Source organism: Capricornis sumatraensis, chromosome 3, assembly GCF_032405125.1.
Source record: "Capricornis sumatraensis isolate serow.1 chromosome 3, serow.2, whole genome shotgun sequence".
NCBI lineage: Eukaryota > Metazoa > Chordata > Mammalia > Artiodactyla > Bovidae > Capricornis > Capricornis sumatraensis.
Window position 1 is genome coordinate 124,190,196 of NC_091071.1, and position 19,348 is coordinate 124,209,543.

The 19,348-nt window shown below is 42.2% G+C and overlaps 1 non-coding gene across 1 annotated transcript; it reads right to left on the reverse strand.

The window, feature by feature from the left end:
* Window positions 1-14,005: 14,005 nt before the first annotated feature.
* Window positions 14,006-14,078, reverse strand: TRNAY-GUA (transfer RNA tyrosine (anticodon GUA)). Its single transcript has one exon. It is a non-coding gene; the product is annotated as a tRNA-Tyr (tRNA).
* Between the last annotated feature and the right edge of the window lie 5,270 nt (window positions 14,079-19,348).

Sequence of the window (19,348 nt, forward strand, 5' to 3'; positions counted from 1 at the left end):
TTCATGGAGGACTGAGGAAGTGCCAGCATACTGGGAAAAGAGCCAACATAAAATGGTTGTGTAATAAAAGGGAAAAGGTTTAGTTTGGAAAATTAAAGACCTATAAGCTCAAGTTTTATAGCAAGGGAAAAATTGCCACAGTGAATAATGTGACTAGAACAAGATATTGACTTTAGTGAACTATATTTCCCTCAGACCAATCTAATATTTTAATCTATTGACAAACGATAGGTAAATTATATCTGTATGTTAGCACTGAGACCAGTGGTACACAGCCAAGCTGAAGAAGCCGTGACAAGACTGGGTCGCAAGGTGCGAGTAAGGGGGAATGTAGACCACAGCTAGGGACATAATTCGTTCTCGGGTCTAAAGCCAAGGGGATTAAGATAATCTAAGATGTGCTTTTTTTCTGTTTCTTAAAAAAATTGAATTTCCAACCAAAGTCCTATGCAGACTGTTCAGTTCCTCTGAGACCCTTTCTTTGCCCATCATTCAGAAAGCAGTCATTAGATGACGGCTTTGTGCAGTACTTATTTATTAATTCTTCATTCATTCACTCACCACTTACTAAATGAGGTGTAAAGGAAATAAAAATGATGAACAGTTGGTTAAGTTTTTTCCCAATGAGAAATATACGTCTGAGAACATTTTGATTATGATCTAATCATTACTGACTTTTATATTAAAAATTATCAAAAGAATAAACACAATTGAGATATAACTACTTCCTTAAGTACTTTTAAGATTTGGTGTAAACTAGGACAAGAATTAAAAAAAAAAAACCCACCTCTTTTTTAAATTTTATTTTTAATTGAAATTTAATTGCTTTACAATATTGTGTTGATTTCTGCCATACAGCAACATAAGTTACCCATAGGCATACATATGTCCTCTCCCTCTTGAACCTCCCTCCTACCTCCCACCCCATCCCCACCCCTCTAAGCTGTTAGCTCTACTTTGAGTTCCCTGAGTCATACAGCAAATTCCCATTGGCTTTTTAAAATATGACTTGGCTTCATTTTGACTTCTTAAAGTTTAGAGTGTCATTCCAGTCTGGTCTATAGATCCTAGATTTCTGACTTTTTAACTTACTGCTTTATAGTTTCTTTATTTTGCAAGCCAGTGCCCTGCTCTTACCAGCTAGAAGTGCTGCTTTCTCCGCAGCTTTGCTTTTGTCATGGTCAGAGTAAAACCAATATGAAGCGAAACATATGGAGAAAAGATTATTTCAGTCTTTCCACTGTTTGCTTCTATTTTTACTTCCCTTGTAAATTAGTAAAATGTTATTCTTGAAAAGATGTTTCTACATCAATCCCACTTTCTGTGACTTTCCATTATTGTATATGTTCTTTTGTAAAATAGCTCATTAAATAAGCTTCATTTAAAAATCTGGCAAGCCTAAATGAACTCTCACTTTTCACTGAAGAACTTAAAGTAAAACATCCAATTTGAATATATTTTAAGCAGTTACTATGCAATTTCCTTATGCCTGTATACCAATGTCTCTACAAGATGAGTCAATGGGTGGTTTATTTATTCATCTATTAATTCAGTAAATTACTGGGAAGCAACATTGAACAATGAGTTGTAATAGGTTAAATCCAGATGAGACACCAACTTGTATAAAACTCATCAAGAGAGTCAGAGGGTTCAAGAAATCTATGCAATGTCAAACAGCAGGTAAGTGGCCAAGTTGAGGCTTTAACCCAGCTCTGTTTGATGCCAATTCCTCTACACATGCAGATTCAAAAGTCATCTTCAGAGACTGGGGAGTAGAATTTGTGAATGACAGTTCCAAGACATAGAAGCAGAGAAGTACAAGGACCTAGTTTCATCTGTAATACCTAGTTCCTGGCTGCATCACTTCAAAAGAAAACTATGGATTAAGGTATTATTAAAGCAAGGAATTGCATTCAATGACTTTTCAAATCATCTTTAGCCACCTTAAGTTCATTATCCATTACCAGACTTCCACTTCTCCCTAAACATTTCAATATCAAGAGTTAAGCTGAACAGTGAGGAGTTCTATCACATTTTGATTTTAAAAAAATGTCTTTTACAGTGTTGGGTGCCTATTTCCCCAAACACCAAAAGCAAACTTCAAATACCATTCCCACTGACACCTCTTTCAAAGACAAATAGCAGCAACAAAACCCAATAAAATTTGGCTCTAGCAGGCTTGATGTTTAAGCCAGATCTGTGCTTGGTTTCCCAGGCTGAAGAGGGATGCAGTTAGCTAGGTTTCAAGCACTTCACGGCACTGAAGAACAATGGAACAAAGAGCTTCAAAATAAAAATCATGCATTTGATAGAAAACAGCTCCAACTGGTGCTTGGTTTACTAACTAGACATTCTGTCTGTTTCTCACATGCTCTGAACAAACACAGGAAGCACCACGAGGTGTGAATGGAGAGACGTTTTCCCCTGTAGGACCAAAAAGAGTGACATCTGAAGGTGTTAGGATCACCGTGATTTTGGACACCATCAAGAGTCAGGGCTTATAGGGGTTCTCGTTTTTATAGCTTCACTGCTGCTGCTAAGTCGCTTCAGTCGTGTCCGACTCTGTGCGACCCCATAGACAGCAGCCCACCAGGCTCCCCCGTCCCTGGGATTCTCCAGGCAAGAACACTGGAGTGGGTTGCCATTTCCTTCTCCAATGCATGAAAGTGAAAAGTGAAAGTGAAGTCTCTCAGTTGTGTCCGACTCTTAGCAACCCCGTGGACTGCAGCCCACCAGGCTCCTCTGTCCATGGGATTTTCCAGGCAAGAGTACTGGAATGGGCTGCCATTGCCTTCTCCGTTTATAGCTTCACAGGGAGCCCTTTTCTTTCCCAGGAATCCTCTCCAGAGGGAGAGGCTGTAGAGAATTTTCCTGAATGTGATGAATGTCAGCACATTCCCTGCTAGACCACACATTCCATTCTTATCAAATGAAACTGACCTCTTTGCCCCAGCTTGTTCTCCTTGTTCATCACTATGATTAATTTAAAGTTCTCAGTGATGCAGGTTTCTAGATGAATTGCACAGGTCATTTCAGATGGCAAATATGTACTTCCATCGTCTCCTTACCCAATGGAGGTCATGCACTGGCTTACAAGACGAGGATTTTAAAAATAGTTGGCTTACACTCAGATCTGTATCCTACAAAATGCTCTGCCCAGACTGGCCCCTCTGCTTTCAGTTGGCAGAGATCCACCTCTTCCTACTCGTTTTCTTTTAATACCAAGTGACTCAAGTGGGAGTCATGACCAAAATGAAACGTTTACCACATACTTCAAGTTTTGTTGTTTTTTTTTAATGAAAGCATTTTTTTTTGGCCAATAGAAGCAAACAGGATACATGAGAGTCCTTGAGTTGCCATTCAATAAGCCCCTGAGCCATGCTTAGCCACTAAAGACTTCCAAGTTCATTGGAACTGATACTTGCTGCTGAGCTTTTTCTGGTGAACAAAATTATTGTTCCATTCGCCATCACTGTCAAGGGGAACAAAGTATACCGAATAAAACCTAATCAGAAATCGCTCTTTGCATGTACATTTCTGCATCAGAATGGTTCAACAATGATTGAATTTGGATTTCTGCACCCTTAAACTTTGTTAGAGCTTTTAAGGGGTCCAGGTTATGGAGAATGGGTTAATTCATGTTTCCATCTTCTCCCTTTTAAGATTTGGTCTTCTTATTGAGGTACTTTAGGATTAAAAATAAAAAGGAAAAAAAAAATTGTTCTTATGAACATCTAGGTAGTCCAAATATCCACATGGAGAGCAAATGCTGATGAAGGCTGGGACTAAGGCAGTGAGAACAGGATTAGGGAGGGGAAAAGCCACATTTCAAAGACATTTCTGAGAAGGAAATGACAAGATTGGTTGTGGATGAGGACTAAGAAGTCAACAGAGGTTTCTAGTCTGGGAAACTAGGTTAACGGTGGCAGTTCCCTCTCTGCCCATTTCTCTCTCTCTCTCTGTTTGTGTCCTTTCTGTCCACCTGTTTTCTTCATGATGCTTCATCTCCATGTCTCTCATTCTCTTGTTTGGTCGGCATCTGTCTACATTCAAGCTCCACTTCCCTTTCTCTGCAGGTCAACTTCTTCACCATCCACATTTGCTCTGCTTCCTGGTTGCTTCATATAACAAGTGCCTTTGACTTTCCATAACCCTCATTAAATCCCACAAAATTCTTTCACTTTACATCCCAAGCTCCTTATAAAATCTGTTCTGTTTCTTTATTCAAATTTCCACCAAGCTCTAATCAGACAAGCTCTTCTTTCTATGATGGTTCGTTCAGAGAGTGTTTTGTCCTGGTTGCTTATCAGAGTCAGCTAAAGTGCTTTTAAAAAACATTTGTGCATGGGCCCATCCTGGACCTACTGACTCCGAGTATTTGGGGTTGGAAAGCACAGCATGTGTATTTGTTTTAAAATCCTCATGGTGATACTGATACCTAAATAGGCCTGAGAGTGCTGCCATGGGTTATAGCTCATGGTGAAGACCTTGGGTCAGTTTAGTTCAGTTCAGTCACTCAGTTGTGTCCAACTCTTTGCATCCCCATGGACTGCAGCATGCCAGGCTCCCCTGTCCATCACAAACTCCCAGAGCTTACTCAAATTTACATCTATTGAGTCAGTGAGGCGATCCAACCATCTCATCCTTTGTTGTTCCCTTCTCCTCCTGCCTTCAATCTTGCCCAGCAACAGGGTCTTTTCCAGTGAGTCAGTTCTTCCCATCAGGCTACCAAAGTATTGGAGTTTCAGCTTCAACATCAGTCCTTCCAATGAATATTCAGGATTGATTTCCTTTAGGATCGATTGGTTGGATCACCTTGCAGTCCAAGAGATTCTCAAGAGTCTTCTCCAACACCACAGTTGAAAAGCATCAGTTCTTCGGTGTACAGCTTTTGTTATAGGCCAACTCTCACATTCATACATGACTACTGGAAAAACCATAGCTTTGACTAGACGGACCTTTGTTGGCAAAGTAATATCTCTGCTTTTTAATATGCTGTCTAGGTTGGTCATAGCTTTTCTTCCAAGAATCAAGCGTCTTTAATGTCATGGCTGCAGTCACCATTTGCAGTGATTTTGGAGCCCCCCCAAAATAAAATCTGTCACTGTTTCCATTGTTTCCCCATCTATTTGCCATGAAGTGATGGGACTGGATGCCATGATCTTTGTTTTCTGACTGTTGAGTTTTAAGTCAACTGTTTCACTCTCCTCTTTCACTTTCATCAAGAGGCTTTTTAGTTCCTCTACTTTCTGCTATAAGGGTGGTGTCATCTCCATATCTAAAGTTATTGATATTTCTCCCAGAAATCTTGATTCCAGCTTGTGCTTCATCCATCCTGGTATTTCACATGATGTACTCTGCATATAAGTTAAATAAGCAGGGTGACAATATACAGCCTTAATGTACTCCTTTCCCTGTTTGGAATCAGTCTGTTGTTCCATGTCCAGTTCTAACTGTTGCTTCTTGACCTGCATACATATTTTTCAGGGGGCAGGTCAGGTGGTCTAGTGTTCCCATCTCTTTAAGAATTTTCCATAGTTTGTTGTGATCCACACAGTCAAAGGCTTTGGTGCAGTCAGTAAAGCAGAAGTAGATGTGTTTCTGGATCTCTCTTGCTTTTTCAGTGATCCAACAGATGTTGGCAATTTGATCTCTGGTTCCTCTGCTTTTTCTAAATCCAGCTTGCACATCTGGAATTTCACGGTTCACATACTGTTGAAGCCTGGCTTGGAGAATCTTGATCATTACTTTGCTAGCATGTGAGATGAGTGCAATGGTGCAGTGGTTTGAACATTCTTTGGCATTGGCTTTCTTTGGGATTGGAATGAAAACTGACCTTTTCCAGTCCTGTGGCCACTGCTGAGTTTTCCAAATTTGCTGGCGTATTGGGTGCAACACTTTCACAGCATCATCTTTCAGAATTTGAAATAGCTCAACTGGAATTCCATCCCTTCCACTAGCTTTGTTCATAGTGATGCTTCCTAAGGCCCACTTGACTTCACATTCCACGATGTCTGGCTCTAGGTGAGTGATCACATCATCATGGTTATCTGGGTCATGGAGATCTTTTGTGTATAGTTCTTCTGTGTATTCTTGCCACCTCTTCTTAATATCTTCTGCTTCTGTGAGGTCCATACCATTTCTGTCCTTAAGTGTGCCCATCTTTGCATGAAATATTCCCTTGGTACCTCTAATTTTCTTGAAGACATCTCTAGTCTTTCCCATTCTATTGTTTTCCTTTATTTCTTTGCATTGATCACTGAGGAAGGTCTTCTTGTCTCTCCTTGCTATTCAAATGGGTGTATCTTTCCTTTTCTCCTTTGCCTTTAGCATCTCTTCTTTTCTCAGCTATTTGGAAGGCCTCTTCAGACAACTATTTTACCATTTCGCATTTCTTTTTCTTGGGCATGGTCTTGATCACTGCCTCCTGTACAATGTCATGATCTTCCATCCATAGTTTTTCAGGCACTCTGTCTATCAGACCTAATCCCTTGAATCTGTTTGTCACTTCCACTGCATTATCATAAGGGATTTGATTTAGGGCATACCTGAATGGTCTAGTGGTTTTCCCTACTTTCTTCAATTTCAGTCTGAATTTGGCAATAAGGAGTTCATGATCTGAGCCACACTAAGCTCTTAGTCTTGTTTTTGCTGACTGTATAGAGCTTCTCCATCTTTGGCTGCAAAGAATATAATCAATCTGATTTCAGTGTTGACCATCTGGTGATGTCCATGTGTAGAGTCTTCTCTTGTGTTGTTGGAAGAGGGTGTTTGCTATGACCAGTGCGTTCTCTTGGCAAAACTGTTAGCCTTTGCTTCATTTTGTACTCCAAGGCCAAATTTGTGTGTTACTCCAAGTATCTTTTGACTTCCTTCTTTTGCATTCCAGTCCCCTATAATGAAAAGTACATCTTTTGTGGGGGTGGGAGTGGGGGGTTAGTTCTAGAAGGTCTTGTAGTTCTTCATAGATTCATTCAACTTCAGCTTCTTCAGCATCACTGTTTGGGGCATTGACTTGGATTACTGTTATATTGAATGGTTTGCCTTGGAAATGAACAGAGATCATGCTGTTGTTTTTGAGACTGCATCCACATACTGCATTTTGGACTCTTTTGTTGACTATGAGGGTTACTCTATTTCTTTTAAGGGATTCTTGCCCACAGTAGTAGATATAATGGTCATTTGAGTTAAATTCACCCATTCCAGTCCATTTTGGTTCACTGATTCCTAAAATGTCGATATTCACTCTTGCCATCTCCTATTTGACCATTTCCAGTTTACATTGATTCATGGACCTAACTTTCCAGGTTCCTATGCAATATTGCTCTTTACAGATCAGACTTTACTTCCATCACCAGTCACATCCACAACTAGGTGTTGTTGCTTTGGCTCTATCTCTTCATTTTTCTGGAGTTATTTCTTCACTCTTCTCCAGTAGCATATTGGGCACCTACTGACCTGGGGAGTTCATCTTTCAGTGTCCTATCTTTTTGCCTTTTCATACTGTTCATGGGGTTCTCAAGGAAAGAATACTGAAGTGGCTTGCCATTCCCTTCTCCAGCTGACCATGTTTTGTCAGACCTCCCACCATGACCTGTCCATCTTGGGTGGCCCTACACGCATAACTCATAGTTTCATTGAGTTAGACAAGGCTGTGGTTCATGTGATCAGTGTGATTAGTTTTCTGTGATTGTGGTTTTCATTTATCTGCCCTCTTATGGAGAAGGATAAGAGGTTTATGGAAGCTTCTTGATGGGAGAGACTGACTGAGGGGGAAACTGGGTCTTGTTCTGATGGTGGGGCCATACTCAGCAAATCTTTAATTTTCTGTTGACGGCGGGTCTGTGTTCCGTCCTTGTTGTTTGACCCAGGGCTAAACTATGGTGGAGGTAATGAAGATAATGGCGACCTCCTTCAAAAGATCTGTGCATGCACTGCCCACTCAGCGCCCCCGACCCTGGAGCAGGCCACCACAGACCCACACCTCCACCGGCGACTCCTGGACACTCACAGGCAAGTCTGGGTCAGTCTCTTATGTGGTCCCTGTCCTTTCTCCTGGGTCCTGGCATGCACAGTGTTTTGTTTGTGCCCCCCAACAGTCTGTGTCCACAGTCCTGTGTAAGTTCCAGAGGCCCTATTGTGGGGTTAATGGCGACCTCCTCCAAGAGGACTTAAGCCATACCCAGGTTGGCTGCACCCAGAGCCCCTGCCCCTGCGGCGGGCCAGTGCTGACCCATACCTCTGCAGGAGACACTCAGACACTCAAAGGCCACATCTGGCTCAGTCTCTGTAGGTTCTCCTGGTGCACACAAGGTTTTGTTGGAGCCTTCCAAGCGTCATGACAGGTATGGGGTTTGATTCTAAGTGCAATTTTGCCCCTCCTACTGTCTTTTTGGGGCTTTTCCTTTGCCCTTGGATGTGGGGTATCTTTTTTTGGTGGGATCCAACATTCTCCTATTGATGGTTGTTCAGCCATGAGTTGTAATTTTGCAGTTCTCACAGGAGATGATGAGTGCACGTCCTTCTACTCCACCATCTTGGATATCTGTGGGTCAAGTGCTCATAATTTTTCCAGTTTCAACTGGGGAGGGGAAAGATAGAGAGGAGCAGGGTGCACAAAACATGACCACCCAGGAGCTCTGAGTAGAGGGATCCTCTTAGAACTGGCTGTGGTCATTCAGGCACCATGAGATATGTTTGCTACAGTAGTCTTGTGAGGGGTAATATGTTAGAGCATACACTTACAGGACCTTCTCATGGGTTCCACGGTAGAATACAGAGGAGGCTGTCTCTAGTCTAGATGGGAGGAGTAAAGGAAAAGCTTCCTGGCAAGGTGACACCTGAGCTGAGCCGTTGGGGAGCATTAGTGGTTAGTCTGGCAGATGAGAACAGCATATTCAAAGCACAGAAGGAGGTTTGGGTGGCAAGATAGCAAGATGAGTTCACACTTTGGGCATCTTCTGCCACCCTTTCCCAAATTTGTATCAGAAAACCCTTCAGTTTCTTTATTCTGAAAGTGATTTAAGTCTCCAACAGAACTTGTAACGCTAGTGAGAGATGAGGCTGGAGAGGTATGCAGAGGTTATCATGAAGCTTCATAACTTCAGTTAATTAAAATAGTAGTTACCACAGTAGAAGAGTAGTTACTATTTATTAAGCAACTACATACCAGACAGTTGATGCATGGTATTTCATTTAACCCTCACGGAATCCAGAAAGTCAGTATTATTATACTCATGTTACACACAAAGCAACAGAGACTCATGTAGCTTAAATTTACTTGTCACAGTAAGAAAGCTATGAAACAGCAGGGCTGGATTTTGAATCTAATCATTCAAGTTTTCAGCCTTAACACTTTTTTCTTTAAAAAAAAGCAAGAGGGTGGGGGAATGCTATATTTGGAAATGAAGGCTTAAGATATTGCCTGTTGGGATTATTTCAGCACTCAAAGTGGTTTAAAGTATTCATGATCATATCTTTACAGGTAAATGTTATAAATATTTTATATCTTCTATTTTTGTTCTTTTCAAACATTTTAGCAAAAAAAAAAAAAAATAGTATTTTCATGAAGCAGAACTTGATGTGAATGCCCAGAAGGTAATGAAAAGGGAGTGTCTCAGGGTGCTTGGAGGTGGGAGGTTGATGAAGTGGCAGCATCGTTCGTTCTCTCCTCTCAGCCATTTCCCCCAAACTCAGGGACTCCATGGCTCTCGTCTACAGCCCCAAATAATATTTAGAATCTTAAACATTTGTCTACATACCGTTTAAGCAAATGGATCCAGGAAATAGAGAAATGCCATGCGTAAGTGACAGAGGTGTATCTTTGCCAAGGTGGAAGTCTGTGGCCCTGCAGGAGGGCCCTGGTCACCCAGTGGACCCACTCCTGTGTTGTCATGGGTGCGCCTGTGACCTAGAGGAGGGCAGAACCAATCACAGACTGGTTTAATGCTTGCCACCAGGATAACCACCTCCTTAGTGAGGTCCTGACTTTTGTTCTCAGGGTCATGGAAGAAAACAATGAGATTATACCTTATTTTGAGACTTATTTATTTACTTTTGGCAGTCTTTGTTGCTGCGTGAACTTTTCTCTAGATGTGGCAAGGTGAGGCTGCTCTCTAGTTGTGGTGCCTGGCGGTGGCATGTGGGATCTTCCAGAACCAGGGAGAGAACCTGTGTCTCCTGCATGGGTGGGCAGATTCTTTACTGCTGAGCCACCAGGGAAGCCCAGTTATACTTTACTTTAGATGGGAGACTGACATAACTATTTTTGGGAAAGTTCCCAATTAGACACAGCAAATGATAAAGTCACCGAGGAACACTGCCCCACGACTGGTACTCTTTGTTTGTTTCAGGATTCTTCCCAAGGGTGGGGGCAGAAAGCATCATGAAGTAATTCACACCTGTCCAAACATAAATTGTTTTATTGCCAGCACAAGCCAGACTTAAATCTCTGCTCCTCTTGGGAGGTGAGGAGGGTTTCAGCACAGCACACTGTGATGACCAGTGGCTTGCTCTGCTGGGATGGAAGAGGCTCTGAGGAAGTGGAATTTTTAGTAGTGAAACCAAGGGAGTCCTAGGAAAATGAAAACAAACTGAATCACCTTACCACAGCTCAACCCATCACAAAACTTCAGGGTGTTAACTGGCTACAGTTATCGGCAGATCCTTTGGAGTTCCAGAGGCACAAATCAGAGCCTCAGCCTTCAGTTCAGTTCAGTCCCTCAGTCGTGTCTGACTCTTTGCGACCCCATGAATCACAGCACACCAGGCCTCCCTGTCCATCACCAACTCCCAGATTTCACTCAGACTCACGTCTATCGAGTCAGTGATGCCATCCAGCCATCTCATCCTTGGTCGTCCCCTTCTCCTCCTGCCCCCAATCCCTCCCAGCATCAGAGTCTTTTCCACTGAGTCAACTCTTTGCGTGAGGTGGCCAATGTACTGGAGTTTCAGCTTTAGCATCATTCCTTCCAAACAAATCCCAGGGCTGATCTCCTTCGGAATGAACTGGTTAGAACATCAAAAACCTTTTTAAATTGAAGAAAGTAGGGAAAACCACTAGACTGAATATGACCTAAATCAAATTGACAAAAAGATTCAAGGGATTAGATCTGATAGAGTGCCTGAAGAACTATGGACAGAGGTTCATGACACTGTACAGGAGGCAGTGATCAAGACCATCCCCAAGAAAAATGCAAAAATGGTAAAATGGTTGTCTGAGGAGGCCTTACAAATAGCTGAGAAAAGAAGAGAAGCTAAAGGAAAAAGTAGAAAAGGAAAGATATGCCCATTTGAATGCAGAGTTCTAAAGAAGAGCAAGGAGAGATAAAAAAGCCTTCCTCAGTGATCAACACAAAGAAATAGAGGAAAACTATAGATTGAGATAGACTAGAGATCTCTTCAAGAAACTTAGAGGTGTCAAGGGAACATTTCATGTAAATATAGGCACACTTAAGGACAGAAATGGTATGGACCTCACAGAAGCAGAAGATATTAAGAAGAGGTGGCAAGAATACACAGAAGAACTGTACAAAAAAGATCTCCATGACCCAGATAACCATGATGGTGTGATCACTCACCTAGAGCCAGACATCCTGGAATGTGAAGTCAAGTGGGCCTTAGGAAGCATCACTATGAACAAAGCTAGTGGAGGGGATTGGAGAAGGCAATGGCAACCCACTCCAGTACGCTTGCCTGGAAAATCCCATGGATGGAGGAGCTTGGTGGGCTGCAGTCCATGGGGTCGCTAAGAGTCGGACACGACTGAGCGGCTTCACTTTCACTTTTCACTTTCATGCACTGAAGAAGGAAATGGCAACCCACTCCAGTCTTCTTGCCTGGAGAATCCAAGGGATGGGGGAGCCTGGTGGGCTGCCATCTATGGGGTCTCACAGAGTCGGACACGACTGAAGCGACTTAGCAGCAGCAGCACCAGCAGCAGCAGTGGAGGGGATGGAATTCCAGTTGAGCTATTTCAAATTCTAAAAGATGATGCTGTGAAAGTGTTGCACCCAATACACCAGCAAATTTGGAAAACTCAGCAGTGGTCACAGGACTGGAAAAGGTCAGTTTTCATTCCAATCCCAAAGAAAGCCAATGCCAAAGAATGTTCAAACCACTGCACCATTGCACTCATCTCACATGCTAGCAAAGTAATGATCAAGATTCTCCAAGCCAGGCTTCAATGGTATGTGAACCATGAAATTCCAGATGTGCAAGCTGGATTTAGAAAAGGCAAAGGAACCAGAGATCAAATTGCCAACATCCGTTGGATCATTGAAAAAGCAAGAGAGCTCCAGATCTGCTTTATTAACTATACTAAAGCTTTTGACTGTGTGGATCACAACAAACCATGGAAAATTCTTAAAGAGATGGGAATACTAGACCACCTGACCTGCCCCCTGAAAAATATGTATGCAGGTCAAGAAGCAACAGTTAGAAGTGACCATGGAACAACAGACTGATTCCAAACAGGGAAAGGAGTACAGCAAGGCTGTATATTGTCACCCTGCTTATTTCACTTATATGCAGAGTACATCATGAGAAATGCCAGGATGGATGAAGCACAAGCTGGAATCAAGATTTCCGGGAGAAATATCAATAACTTTAGATATGCAGATGACACCACCCTTGTGGCAGAAAGTAAAGAGGAACTAAAAAGCCTCTTGATGAAAGTGAAAGAGGAGAATGAAACAGTTGGCTTAAAACTCAACAGTCAGAAAACAAAGATCATGGCATCCAGTCCCATCACTTCATGGCAAATAGATGGGGAAACAATGGAAACAGTGACAGACTTTATTTTGTGGGGGCTCCAAAATCACTGCAAATGGTGACTGCAGCCATGACATTAAAGACGCTTGATTCTTGGAAGAAAAGCTATGACCAACCTAGACAGCATATTAAAAAGCAGAGATATTACTTTGTCAGCAAATATCCATCTAGTCAAGGCTATGGTTTTTCCAGTAGTCATGTTATAGATGTGAGAATTGGACTATAACAAAAGCCAAGCATTGACATATTGATGCTTTTGAATGTGGTGTTGGAGAAGACTCTTGAGAGTCCCTTGGACTGCAAGGAGATCCAACCAGTCCATTCTAAAGGAAATCAGCCCTGAATATTCATTGGAAGGACTGATGCTGAAGCTGAAACTCCAATACTTTGGGTACCTGAGGCAAAGAACTGACTCATTTGAAAAGACCCTGTTGCTGGGAAAGATTGAAGGCAGTATGACCACGGAATGTCAGAGGACATTGGTAAGGAATCCGCCTACAATGCAGGAGACATGAGTTCGATCCCTTGGTCAGGGAGATTCCCTGGAAGAGGGGATGGCAACCCACTCCAGTGTTCTTGCCTGAGAAATTCCAAGGACAGAGGAGCCTGGTGGGCTACAATCTATGGGTCACAGAGAGTTGAACATGGCTCAGTTCCTAAACAACAACAATACCCCTGGGGCAGCATGTGCAGGCTCTTCTTGCAGTTCCTAGAACCAGCAGTGGAATCAAGATGTCTCTTGATTCCCTGCTCGCCTACCTCGTCCCCTCCCCCATCCCAGTGCTTCCTTAGTTACACTTTATCAAGACTTACCCTTTGGACTGGGTTCACAGGAACACCCCAATTCTTCGTTTGATGAGGAGAAGCATCCTGACAGTCTGTGAGTGAGTATGATGCTGGCAACAGGATAGTTGTCCTTTCACAGGCAGCCCAAAGAAGAGGAGAGTAGAGGTCTGTCAGGACCACTTCCTCGGCCACTCAGACCTGATATCCTGACTTTATCATCCACAAGATAGTGAGAAGTTCTTATTGTTCCTGAAAATACAAGTCCAGTCGTTTGAGGTAATGGTCAGTTGTAATTTCTTAAAAATCTTAAGTGAAAGTAAAAGTGAAGTCATTTAGTTGTGTACGACTCTTAGCAACCCCATGGAATGTAGCCTACCAGGCTCCTCCCTCCATGGGCTTCTCCAGGCAAGAATACTGGAGTGGGTTGCCATTTCCTTCTCCAAGGGATCTTCCTGACCCAGGGATTGAACCTGGGTCTCCCGCATTACAGGCAGACGCTTTAACCTCTAAGCCACCAGGGAAAGAAGGTTAATAAACCAAGTTATAGCCCTTGCTGCTGCTCCACGGGCAGCACTGACACTCTGTTCATCCCCTGACCACCCATTCTGGATTTTCCTTACCCTTGACCAACATTTTGGGCTGGTTTAGTTGCTTGCCTTGTGTAGTGACACAGACCTTCATTTCTGATAGGTTTCAGCCCTTAGTTGCCTGATTCTTATCAGATCACTTTTGACATATTGCCCTTTAATAGATATTTATTGGACACAGAAGAGCGAAGAGAAGCCTCTGTGAATACCCTGGGTTCTAGACATTCTCCTCTCTGTACCAATAACCCTGGCTCCCCAAGGGAATCATCATCATTCATGCTTGCCAATATAGTAACTCTTTTTTACCTACTAGTTCACTGGCTTGTGGAGCCCAGTAATCAGATGGCAGTTGGACCCTTGGTTCAGGGTAAACCTTGGCCAAAGTGTTCCCAGTCAGGGGCTTAGAACATCTTAATCTAACAGAGACTAAGTTTGTGGGAATGAGAAGCTCAAATTCTGCAAGTGGGTCATTTAGAGTTATGGTGGAACAGGGTCAAATCTATATCACATACGATATGTATCTCTATTTAATCTATCTATCTAATTATACCATGAAGGATAGCACCCCAGCCCCACAAGGTTTTGTCCCTTTGCTGGTACCTTAGCTGAGATTTCAAAATGCCATTCCACTGTTCTATCAAGTTAACTGCTTCCAAGTGACAGAATACATTTTAAAACTAATAAGCTCTATAGGTATGAGCCTGGTGTTGCACTTCCATTGCTATAAAATGAGTCCTTTACTCTGAGGAAATGGCATATGTATAAAGTTAGTAGATTAGGTGTTATGGGGATTCGTAGATGATGGTGTTGGAACAGGCACTGTGTACACGGAGGGCAAGCCCATCACTAGAGTATCAATATGATGGATCACTGCTTTCTCAAGGTAGAAGGGGTCTAATGTAACTGGCGTGCCACCAGCTGGTTAGCAGGTCTTTCCAAGATTGAAGCCATATCAAGGGATTAGTATCAGTCTCCGATCCTGGCAGGTAGGGAATTCAGTAGCAGCAGAAGCTGGACTCAGCCTTCTTGAGAGCGAACCCATGTGTTTTTGACCCATGCTTAGTTTCCATTCTTGCCACATTCATTTCATGGCCCCATTGCATAAGCACCGGATGACTCAGTAACAAGCTGATTGACGTTCATTGTCTACTTGGTGTTGAGAGCTTTGTGTGAGATTGTCGTTCTCTGGTAAGGCTTCCCTGGTGACTCAGACAATAAAGATTCTGCCAGAAATGCAGGATACCTGGGTTTGATCCCTGGATCGGGAAGATCTCCTGAAGAAGGGAATGGATATCCCACTCCAGTGTAAGTATTAATATGTGATAACAGATCTTCAGGGCTTCCCAGGTGGTGCTAGAGGTAAAGAACCCACCTGCCAATACTGGAAATGTAAGAGATTTGGGTTCAGCCCCTGGATCAGGAAGATCCCCTGGAGGAGAGCATGGCAACCCACTCCAGTATTCTTGCTTGGGAAATCCCATGGACAGAGGAGCTTGGTGGGCTATAGTTCATAGGGGTCACAAAGAGTCAGGGATGACTGAAGTGACTTAGCACCCATGCAACAGATTTGCATGCATTGTGTTCACTCCCAGTAGTCCATATACATGTAGTTTTGGTAGACACTGTTGTCTCAAGTCTTGTTGCTTCTCAGTACTGACCATTTGATTAAATCATTTCCCACTGCTCAGGAGTCAATACATATCCTTTCCACAGGCCACTTTTCCTTCAGTATAAAATAATAACCAATGTATTGCTCTTAACTCTGTCCAATGGAAGGATTAACCCCTTTCAAGGTAATCATGAGCAGCAGCTCACCCCTGGCTGGATCCAGCATATGACACTCTGCCTTTCTTTTTTTTTAAAATTTAATTGGAGGCTAATTACTTTACAATATTGTGGTGGTTTTTGCCATACATTCACATGAATCAGCCATGGGTGTACATGTGTTCCCCATCTAGACCCTCCTTCCCACCTCCCTCCCCATCCCATCTCTCAGGTCATCCCAGTGCACCAGCCCTGAGCACCCTGCCTCATGCATCGAACCTGGACTGGCAATCTATTTCACATATGATAGTATACATGTTTCAATGCTATTCTCTCAAATCATCCCACCCTTGCCTTCTCCCACAGAGTCCAACTGTCTGTTCTTTACATCTGTGTCTCTTTTGCTGTCTAGGATATAGGGTAATTGTTACCATCTTTCTAAATTCCATATGTATGTGTTAGTTACTGTATTGGTGTTTTTCTTTCTGACTTACTTCACTCTGTATAATAGGCTCCAGTTTCATCCACCTCATTAGACCTGATTCACATACATTCTTTTTAATGGCTGAGTAATACTCCATTGTGTATGTGCCACATCATTCTCACCCATTTGTCTGCTGATGGACATTGAGGTTGCTTCCATGTCCTGGCTATTGTAAGCAGTGCTGCGATGAACATTGAGGTACACGTGTCTCTTTCAGTTCTGGTTTTCTCAGTGTGCATGCCCAGCAGTGGGATTGCTGGGCCGTATTGCGGTTTGATTTCCAGCTTTATAAGGAATCTCCACACAGTTCTCCATAGTGGCTGTACTAATTTGCATTCCCACCAACAGTGTAAGAGAGTTCCTTTTTCTCCACACCCTCTCCAGGATTTATTATTAGTACACTTTTTAATAGCAGCCATTTTGACCGGCATGAGATGGTAACCTCATGTGGTTTTGATTTGCATATCTCTGATAATGAGTGATGTTGAGCATCTTTTCATGTGTTTGTTCGATTCAGTTCAGTTGCTCAATCGTGTCTGATTCTTTGCGACCCCATGAATTGCAGAACGTCAGGCCTCCCCGTTCATCACCAACTCCCGGAGTTCACTCAGACTCACGTCCATCGAATCGGTGATGCCATCCAGCCATCTCATCCTCTGTCATCCCCTTCTCCTCCTGCCCTCAATCCCTCCTGCCCTCAATCCCTCCCAGCATCAGAGTCTTTTCCAATGAGTCAATTCTTCGCATGAGGTGGCCAAAGTACTGGACTTTCAGCTTTAGCATCATTTCTTCCAAAGAACACCCAGGGCTGATCTCCTTCTGAATGGACTGGTTGGATCTCCTTGCAGTCCAAGGGACTCTCCAGAGTCTTCTCCAACACCACAGTTCAAAAGCATCAATTCTTTGGCACTTAGCATTCTTCACGGTCCAACTCTCACATCCATACATGACCAGTGGAAAAACCATAGCCTTCACTAGATGGACCTTTCTTGGCAAAGTAATGTCTCTGTTTTTCAATATGCTATCTACATTGGTCATAATCTTTCTTCCAAGGAGTAAGCGTCTTTGAATTTCATGGCTGCAGTCACCATCTGCAGTGATTTTGGAGCCCCCCAAAATAAAGTCTGACACTGTTTCCACTGTTTCCCCATCTATTTCCCATGAAGTGATGGGACCGGATGCCATGATCTTACTTTTCTGAATGTTGAGCTTTAAGCCAACTTTTTCATTCTCCTCTTTCACTTTCATCAAGAGGCTTTTTAGTTCCTCTTCACTTTCTGCCATAAGGGTGGTATCATCTGCGTATCTGTGGTTATAAATATTTCTCCTGGCAATCTTGATTCCAGCTTGTGCTTCTTCCATCCCAGCATTTCTCATGATGTACTCTGCATAGAAGTTAAATAAGCAGGGTGACAATATACAGCCTTGACATACTCCTTTTCCTATTTGGAATCAGTCTGTTGTTCCATGTCCAGTTCTAACTGTTGCTTCCTGACCTGCATACAGATTTCTCAAGAGGCAGGTCAGGTGGTCTGGTATTCCCATCTCTTTCAGAATTTTCCACAGTTTATTGTGATCCACACAATCAAAGGCTTTGGCATAGTCAATAAAGCAGAAATAGATGTTTTTCTGGAACTCTTTTGCTTTTTCCATGATCCAGTGGATGTTGGCAATTTGATCTCTGGTTCCTCTGCCTTTTCTAAAACCAGCTTGAAGATCTGGAAGTTCATGGTTCACGTACTGCTGAAGCCTGGCTTGGAGAATTTTGAGCATTACTTTACTAGCGTGTGAGTTGAGTGCAATTGTGTGGTAGTTTTAACATTCTTTGGCATTGCTTTTCTTTGGGATTGGAATGAAAACTGACCTTTTCCAGTCCTGTGGCCACTGCTGAGTTTTCCAAATTTGCTTTTAGCCATTTGTATATCTTCTTTGGAGAAATGTTTGTTTAGTTATTTGGCCCATTTTTTTTTTTTATTGGGTTGCTTATTTTTCTGGAATTTAGCTGCAGGAGCTGCTTGTATATTTTTGAGATGAATTCTTTGTAAGTTGCTTCCTTTGCTATTATTTTCTTCCATTCTGAAAGCTATCTTTTCACCTTGCTTATAGTTTCCTTTGTTGTGCAAAAGTTTTAAGTTTAATTAGGTCCCATTTGTTTATTTTTTCTTTTATTTCCATTACTCTGAGAGGTGGGTCATAGAGGATCCTGCTGTGATTTATGTCAGAAAGTGTTTTGACTGTTTTCCTCTAGGAGTTTTATGGTTTCTGGTCTTACAGTTAGATCTTTAATCCATTTTGATTTTATTTTTGTGTATGGTGTTAGAAAGTGTTCTAGTTTCATTCTTTTACAAGTGGTTGACCAGTTTTCCCAACACCACTTGTTAAAGAGATTGTCTTTTCTCCAATGTATATTCTTGCCTCCTTTGTCAAAGATAAGGTGTCCATAGGTGCATGGATTTATCTCTGGGCTTTATGTTTTGTTCCATTGATCTACGTTTCTGTCTTTGTGCCAGTACCATACTGTCTTGATGACTGGCTATATAGTATAGCCTGAAGTTGGGCAGGTTGATTCCTCCAGTTCCATTCTTCTTTCTCAAGAGTGCTTTGGCTATTCAAGGTTTTTTGTAATTCCATACAAATTGTGAAATTATTCATTCTAATTTCCTGAAAAATACCATTGGTAGCTTGATAGGGATTGCACTGAATCTATAGATTGTTTTGGGTAGTATATTCATTTTCACTATATTGATTCTTCCAATCCATGAACACGGTATATTTCTCCATCTATTTGTGTAATCTTTGATTTCTTTCATCAGTGTGTTATAGTTTTCTATATATAGGTCTTTTGTTTGATTAGGTAGATTTATTCCTAAATATTTTATTCTTTTCATTGCAATGGTGAATGGAATTGTTTCCTTAATTTCTCTTTCTGTTTTCTCATTGTTAGTATATAGGAATG